General features: G+C 35.4%; 1 non-coding gene across 1 annotated transcript; it reads left to right on the top strand.

The window, feature by feature from the left end:
• Positions 1–4,087: 4,087 nt before the first annotated feature.
• Trnas-gcu (transfer RNA serine (anticodon GCU)) lies at positions 4,088–4,169 on the top strand. Its single transcript has one exon. It is a non-coding gene; the product is annotated as a tRNA-Ser (tRNA).
• The last annotated feature ends 3,680 nt before the right edge of the window (positions 4,170–7,849 follow it).

The raw sequence follows: 7,849 nt of genomic DNA, 5'->3' as shown, positions 1-7,849 counted from the left end.
ACGTAAAGAAACTGCATTATCTGGGGTCACATCATTAGAAGGCAGGAATAAAGTTCAATAGGGTGAGAGTGGTCTAGTGGTATAGGTATCTGCCTCCCACCCAAGAGGTAGTGGTTTCGATCCCCACCTGGGGTACTTTCTCACAGCCTCTCAAAATGGACACCGGGAAACAGACTTGAGAGTGATTCAATAAGCTTTTATCACAATCGAGCTAAAAGAAATTAGTTTAAACTTATAAAGTTCTAAAACTAATTCTCAGCCTTTTTTATCACTGCACCTTTTTTTAAGACGTAATTAAAGTTAAGCATAGATAATCCTAACCAAACAGCACAAATTAAAGAGCACCTGACTTGTCAGAATGGAGCCTCAGGTAGATCCCCTGACAAGACATATACTTTTCTGAGCATGCGAAATAATGACCATGCACCAACATGGGAATACCACTGAATGAGTGCAACTCAAAATGATGGTGATTCAACAGGCCAATTGTCGTAATAATTATTACTATTATATCCCCATATGAAAATTTGGGAGGGCTGATTAAAAACTTTTCTAAGAATGTGACATATAAGTCTTCAAATTTCAAATATAAGAACAAATTGATCAATTCTACTTGTCATATGGTTAAATTAATTATTTGCTAAACCTGTTTCTGCTAATGGCTCGGTCCCCTGTTGACAATCAGACAGCAGACAAACAGACTGCGACGTGACATAAAATTTGCATGCGAATATTGCATGAAAAAATAAGCTGCTTCTAAAATCCCACACAATTTGCCAAAAGTAATACCGATGTGCCAAGTAATAAGTAACCTGATTATTACTGTAAGTATAATTGCCAACTTTGGCATAATCATTATAATGATGCATGACATATCATGATAGATATTTATTGTGATCATTAAGCACTGATCGTGCTGACAAAGCACTTATCATTTGTCAGTTTTCATTGTTACACATACCATGAAATGTGGAACTCAATCGTAGCGTATTTTATAATTAACAAAAGGCTGCCAAAAGATACTATCATCATGAATGTGCCATATTTTTTTATGATCATCAAACATGAAAATGGTAAAAAATATGAACGCACATCAGAAAATTAAGTTTCACCCGCATTCTTTGTCTTCAATGGTTGACAGTATGACTTCAGCTCTACCAGTACCATTTTACCGTCTTTGGTACAGCACAGCATACAGGGATTGAACAAACAACTGCTGGACCTGCATTAGGCCCTGCCACCTGGAAGTTCCACATTGATAGCCAAACATATAAGGGTGGTCATTTTTCCTGAAAATTGTACTCGAGTCCAATTTATTATTTTTGAGACAGTTTGTGCCCTATAGTGTTGTAGTTTTACAAGTGGCACAAAAATGTTTCAAGGTCATTTATCTGGTCGTCAGTGTAACAGATAATGCATGTCATTTATCTGGTCGTCAGTGTAACAGATAATGCATGTCATTTATATGGTCGTCAGTGTAACAGATAATGCATGTCATTTATCTGGTCGTCAGTGTAACAGATAATGCATGTCATTTATCTGGTCGTCAGTGTAACAGATAATGCATGTAGTCTTTTTTCTGTTCCTAATGATCGCCCGACCTTGAGAGTCTGTCGTTTCTAGTTAAGTAATATGATCAGCCTTAACTCGCAGTGTGATGTTGACTCTGTTTAACAAGGTTTTTTTCTTGTCACTGATTTGATGGAATCTGGCTGGTCATTCTAACTCACCAATTTTGTCTTTCAATTTGTTTTAAACAACCTTCGGTTTGTCTTTGGCGATCAGGTCACATACCTCATCAATTCGTTTGGGCCTGTTGCATTGCTGTTGGGAGCAAGACCTCAGAATGAACCGACATATACTTCACAATAACACAATAGCTTGAAATGGCACTGTCACAGAGCCATGTTGCCCGTTTTTTTTGTATGTTTCATCTTTTTTCAAGTTTGCATAATACCTCTAAATAACTACAGTGGCTGAGGGTTTATATGACAGGACATGTATGAACCATTTACTTTTTTCTATACCACAAGACCCCCCTCTCTTGTAAAGCATTGACAAAACATTATCACTGACCTTGACTTGTATGATTTTGAGCTTGTTCCCTTGTTGCTTTTCCAACAACCACAATTGTCGGCAAAGGAATTTCTTATATTTTTACATTTTTTGTCTTTTTTCTCAAACATCTTTGTTTATTCCTACTAGCTGGACAAAGTGATTGGAGGCAAAATGATTCAGTCTGAGGGACTCAGTGCCACCTGACTCCACATAATAACATCATTAGTAAGTTGGTCTGTATATTGGTCAGACGAAAGGTATGAATTCACCGTGGATAATAAGAACTGATGATTCTTGTAGAACTTCACTAAATGCATACAGAATTAATGAGCTCTGCTTCTGTGTTTATGAAAATTAAATTATGAACTTCCTTAAAGTGTTATCACTTGTGAAAAGCTGCCATGTTTTGTCCATTTCTGAGCAATAACAATGAAATATAGTGAATTAGTAGTATAGTCATTTCTAAGGTTGATATGTTAATAAAATATGAAATATTAGTTTTCACTAATCACTAACACTCTTCATAGTAGCTCTTAAAGTTGCATACTCACACATTGACCATTTGGACATTATTTTTTTTTGTCTTAAAATTGGCAAAATCTTGCATAAATGTGTGTAAACCAGTGATATAAGACTGCTGGGTACTGGCAAAAAATCAGATTGCCGTTTTTCATATTTATGTTCAAAAACTAATGTTTTAAGCATTATTCTTAAAGCTTTAGAAATGCTTTTAGCCATAATATATTAACTTTCAAACAGAAAATGACCAACTGATTTCTTAACTTACTGTTACAAATTCACTAACGCAATGGGTATGAAATGACCAACATTGAGCGACTACGAAATGGAAAGGCTACCAAATGACGATAATTCATCTGTGAGAGTGCAGGTTTAAGCTGGGGCCAGTGTCCATTTACATGCATTTATAAAACAAAACGACATTCTGTACTGTTACGTGCGAGCCTAACAAACACCAACAGATACCTGCAGAAAAAAGCATGCTCAACCCTGAAGGGGTCCACTTCAACCCTGAAGGGGTCCACTGGTCTTTATGTACAGTAAATTCTCAATCCACACAGAGCCCGGGCTTTGCTAATTTGCATTTTACCAACTGAGTAAACATACATACTATGAACGTAATTCCGTCTACAATGGAATGTTATACTATGAACGCACATCTGCCGCCTACAGCGGACTGTTACAATACGAAGTGATGTCAACGTGCATTGCACGTCCCAATTACATGGAAGATAACAGTATAGACTCAATTATTTAGGACTACAATATATAATTGAGTTGCCGATATTTGTAATATCACTTTTAGTTTTAGGGGCGTATCTTAAGGACTTAAAAAACTTGCAGTCCTGATGGTTTTAGGTGAGCTCTGGGATACCCACCCGAAAGATTTTTTTCTTAATTAGAAGCAAAATAGTGCTATTTGGGAGCATCCCAAGAGAAATACAAATGGCACAATTACATCCAATTTATATAAAATCAAGCAATACACGCAGGACAAAGTTTAAATATTTAATAAACACCAGACTTGCTTTTCTGTCTGGTGTTTATTAAATATTTAAAAAAAAAAGTTGTATATATACAGTTGAGTAAGGGATTCCGAATCGTTACGTTATACTGGATACAACTTTTGAGTTACAAGTTTTTATTGCATTTTGGGGTTATTTAAATTTTATCATTTTTCACAAAGCCTGTATGTTACTACGCCACTGGCTTTGGACGTCATATATTATCTCGATACATAAAAGTAATAAGTCGCGAAATCATATGACAAATAAACATATCGCGTTTAACTGTTACAAATTACATAAGACACATGGAAACAAGTACCAACATAACGAAGTTGTAATGACATGGGAAAATGTACATTTTGCATTACCTCATATGCATGAATATGTGATAAATATCGAGAAAATCAAATTAATATTCACTTAAATTTACCATAAAAATCGTCAGCTACTTTGTTATCACGCTTGTTCCAATAAATACAGCTTTTCCTTCTTGACTGTCAGCTGACGAGGTGGCCGAGTGGTTAAGGCGATGGACTGCTAATCCATTGGGGTCTCCCCGCGTGGGTTCGAATCCCATCCTCGTCGCAATAATTTTTTTATTTTTTACAAGAAGTATCTATATATTGCATATTTATAATATCGTATACTGGTATAAGTAAATTATTTCTTGTTTATCTGTCAAATGCTGTACCAGGAGTACTGTATATGTTTAAACATCTTGTACGTTATTGCACCCCATCAATGAATAACTACTGAAGTCTTTTTATTAAAGCTGCACTATCACAGATAGAAAGTTCCATCCATGGAAACCAGTTATATACGACTGCTGACAAAAAAAACCCACCCATATTTTTATATTTAACTTCAAAAATTGATGTTTTATTCATTTTTCTTAAACCGTTAGTAACGGTTTAAGACATGTATAAAACATTAATTTTAGACCAGAAATATGAAACTCTACGATCTGATTGTCAGCAATCTTATATCATTGGTTTGCAGATATTTACGAAAAAATTTGCTCTTTCCAAGACAAAAAATATTTAAGTTGAAAAAATGGTATATCTGTGAGTGTGCAGCTTTAAAAGCATTACATTGTTATATTATGAAATACATAACATTACATGATATGTTAATACAATTAATGATATTAGAACGTAATGTTTTTCTAATGAAATACAGTTAAATGTCTTTTAATACTTCTTTTAGGCATAACATAAAAAAGCTAGTAAAAATACAGTTTATTTCAGTGTTTGGTCATAATATATATTTCACCCCATAACAAACCTAAAGTAAATATTTCACTCGACCAAGTTTTTTTCACATTAGCTCTTATACGGTCTCACTATAGAGAGCTCTAGGTTTTATAGCGACGGGGTAGAGTGTCTGCTTGCAGAGCGAGGGGTTGTGTGTTCGAACTTCAAAAGGTGCACATAGCAATTTGTGCAGTCTTTTATATTTTGCACCAAACAAGGGACCCATGTTGAACGATAATCCTCAAGGTCATTGAAAATTGATATTTGTCTCCGGAATGCATGGACAAATTTCAAAATGGAGGGGGAATGTGTAACCAGGTATTCCATATGAATATAGAGGCACTTATACTGTCTCGGTCCGCATAGCAATTTGTGCAGTCTGTTACATATAGTTCTACGAGGTAATTTCAATATTTTTGTCTCTTCATTTTTATCTATTTTTTAAAGATAGAAAGCATTATCCGAAAAAGTTTTAGAATATAAGCCAGTACATATGTATACTGTGTTTCATTTTAACCAGGTGGGTGTTTAGCACTGACGGTTACCCATGATTGACCCATTCCACTACTTTTCATTTGCCAGCCGATAGTAAAAAAAAGAAACGGAATGGGTCGCACGTGGGTATCCAGCTGTGGGTGTTAAGACACTGATTTAAACTCTTTACACGATGAAATTGAAGATAATTTAAGTGTTTTTTTTTAAATTGACGTCTTTTCCAACATATTTTTGTACAGACTTTATCAATTTAGAATCTATTAGTGCTTTTAAGAGCTCTTGTAGTAGTTTAAAGTAGCTTTTAGTTAGATCTTTGAAACTAGTTGTTTAATAGTAGCTCCTCGTGGCTTTAAAAAATACACAGAACTCTAGATTTTGACAATTTGATTTAAATATATAAGTTTATATGATTGAATTAGTATGCTTTATACTAACCGTAACTGCTTTCTCTTATTAGGCCTAATTTTGCTCTATTTGATAAATGTTGGGACAAGTATGAGATTGAGTTTTAGTAAACCTGTTTAACCCCCAGTTATCTCCCTTTCCATGAACTTTCCCAGGTGGACTAGGTAACCCCAACATGATTGATAATAACAAATGAGTGTCTATGTTATCTGTGTTTGCTGTATTGTTATGTTGTGTTTGTTTTTTGTTAGTTCTATTAGAAAAAAATTATTATGCTTATTAATTCCTTTAGCTCAATTGTAATGAAAGCTATTAGCTTCAATAATCATGCTCGAGTCCTTTTCCTGGGTCTAGTACTCAGGTGTAATTAAATCTTGAGAGGTCAGGTGTATAAGTTTTTTTCAGGGCCGAGAGTGTAAGATAGGTTCATCCCAACCCCAGGAGCAGAGCCCAGGATTTGATGTTTGAGGGGCATAACCTTTTGACCTGCACCCCTCCCTCAGAACTGAAATTTATATGGTTTAAAGTGTTGGCACATGGGTTTCGGGGTAATCCCCACAAGAAATTTTTTACAAATTCTAGTCCAAAAGGGTGCATTGTTGTTTGTAGACATATTTTTTTCCATTTTTTATCCAACTGGAAATGAAATTAAAAATAAACTTGAAAAAAATCAGGGGAGGTGTGCGGTGGATGCCAAACCCCCCCCCCCTCCTCCCCCCTCCCCACCCTGGATTCGCCAGTGAACCCTGGTGTAGGGCGTTTTAGTACGAAAACCAGGTGTACCAACTTTCCGCTGAACACCCTGAGGGATGGTCTGTGGGCAAGGTAAGGATTTTGAGCATCGCCAAATATTTGGATCCATTTATCTGGTGGGAGAAAAAGTATTCCTGGTGCGGCTCAAACTCACCTCTTGGGTAAGAGACAGACACATATAATACAAGACCTCACCCTCTTGTGTCTCTCACTGAGTACCGTTATAGACTTTGAACCTAGGGACTCTTAAAACAAACAAGTTCATACATTTTTTTGCTGTGCCCAGGTGCCGTATTCAATAAGCATCTTAGTGAATATTTTCAAATTAGTGAGAATTTCGTAATTTTTGACGATTTTTTTAAATAACCACTACTTATCATCAGATTTATTCATATGCATTTATTGTTTACACCAGTTTCTTGCTTATTTTCATATTTTTGGTGTACATTGTTTTGTTTTTTTAATTCAAATTAGAAAAAGGCAATTTTTCACTAAGTTGAAAATTGTGACTAAGATGTTTATTGAATATGGCCCCAGGGCATAATGTCGCCGTTCACATAGATAAGTTTATTTTTTGCTTCACGTCTGGTTGCAATGATGAATATGGCTTAAGTCAAAAGCACTGCGGTGATATTTACTAAAGCCTTCAAGTTAGAAATTGAGATTGAACACCTACTACTGCAAATCTCTAATTTCCTTGTACAATAATCACTGCTGCATTTCTGATGAATATTACTGTTAAATGATATGTTGCACAATTGACTAATTTTACCATCAGATTTTGTCAATATGAATGCCTTTCTGTGCATTTAAAAAAGTTACTTTTTTAGTCTGAATCTCAAACTCACACTTAAAATGATAGTGAATATGGATCCAGACAGCAGAAAAGCTTTCATAGCAAAGAAACTAATTGTTCATGTATTTTAAATCCTCTATGACTCCGGAGTACATCATTTTATATGTGATCAAGAACCATTTCCCATTTCCGGGTGATAACCAGTACTATAGCCCTTGAAGCTACAAGTGGGGATTGCCCTGGGTTATACCCATGAAGCTACAATGTATATACAAGTGGGGGTTGTTCTGTATGATAACCAGTACCATTTCCCATGAAGCTACAAGTGGGGATTGTCCTGGCCAATAAGCAGTATAACCAAGTTTCATTGGAACATCTAAAACAGTTTCTTAGTTTAATGGCCAAGATAAAAGCTTTTGCCCAATGACCCCGACTACAACACATAACCTATTACAATACTTGAACTGTATAGACATGCTAGAGAGATTCTCAAAACAATAGTTCTCTCAATACCTGCCAAAAATACTGTGTAATGGAAAAGCGTATAAAAGATATTTATATTT

This window comes from Mya arenaria, chromosome 13 (assembly GCF_026914265.1).
Source record: "Mya arenaria isolate MELC-2E11 chromosome 13, ASM2691426v1".
Taxonomy (NCBI): Eukaryota; Metazoa; Mollusca; class Bivalvia; order Myida; family Myidae; genus Mya; species Mya arenaria.
This window is presented reverse-complemented; position numbering and strand designations above follow the sequence as displayed.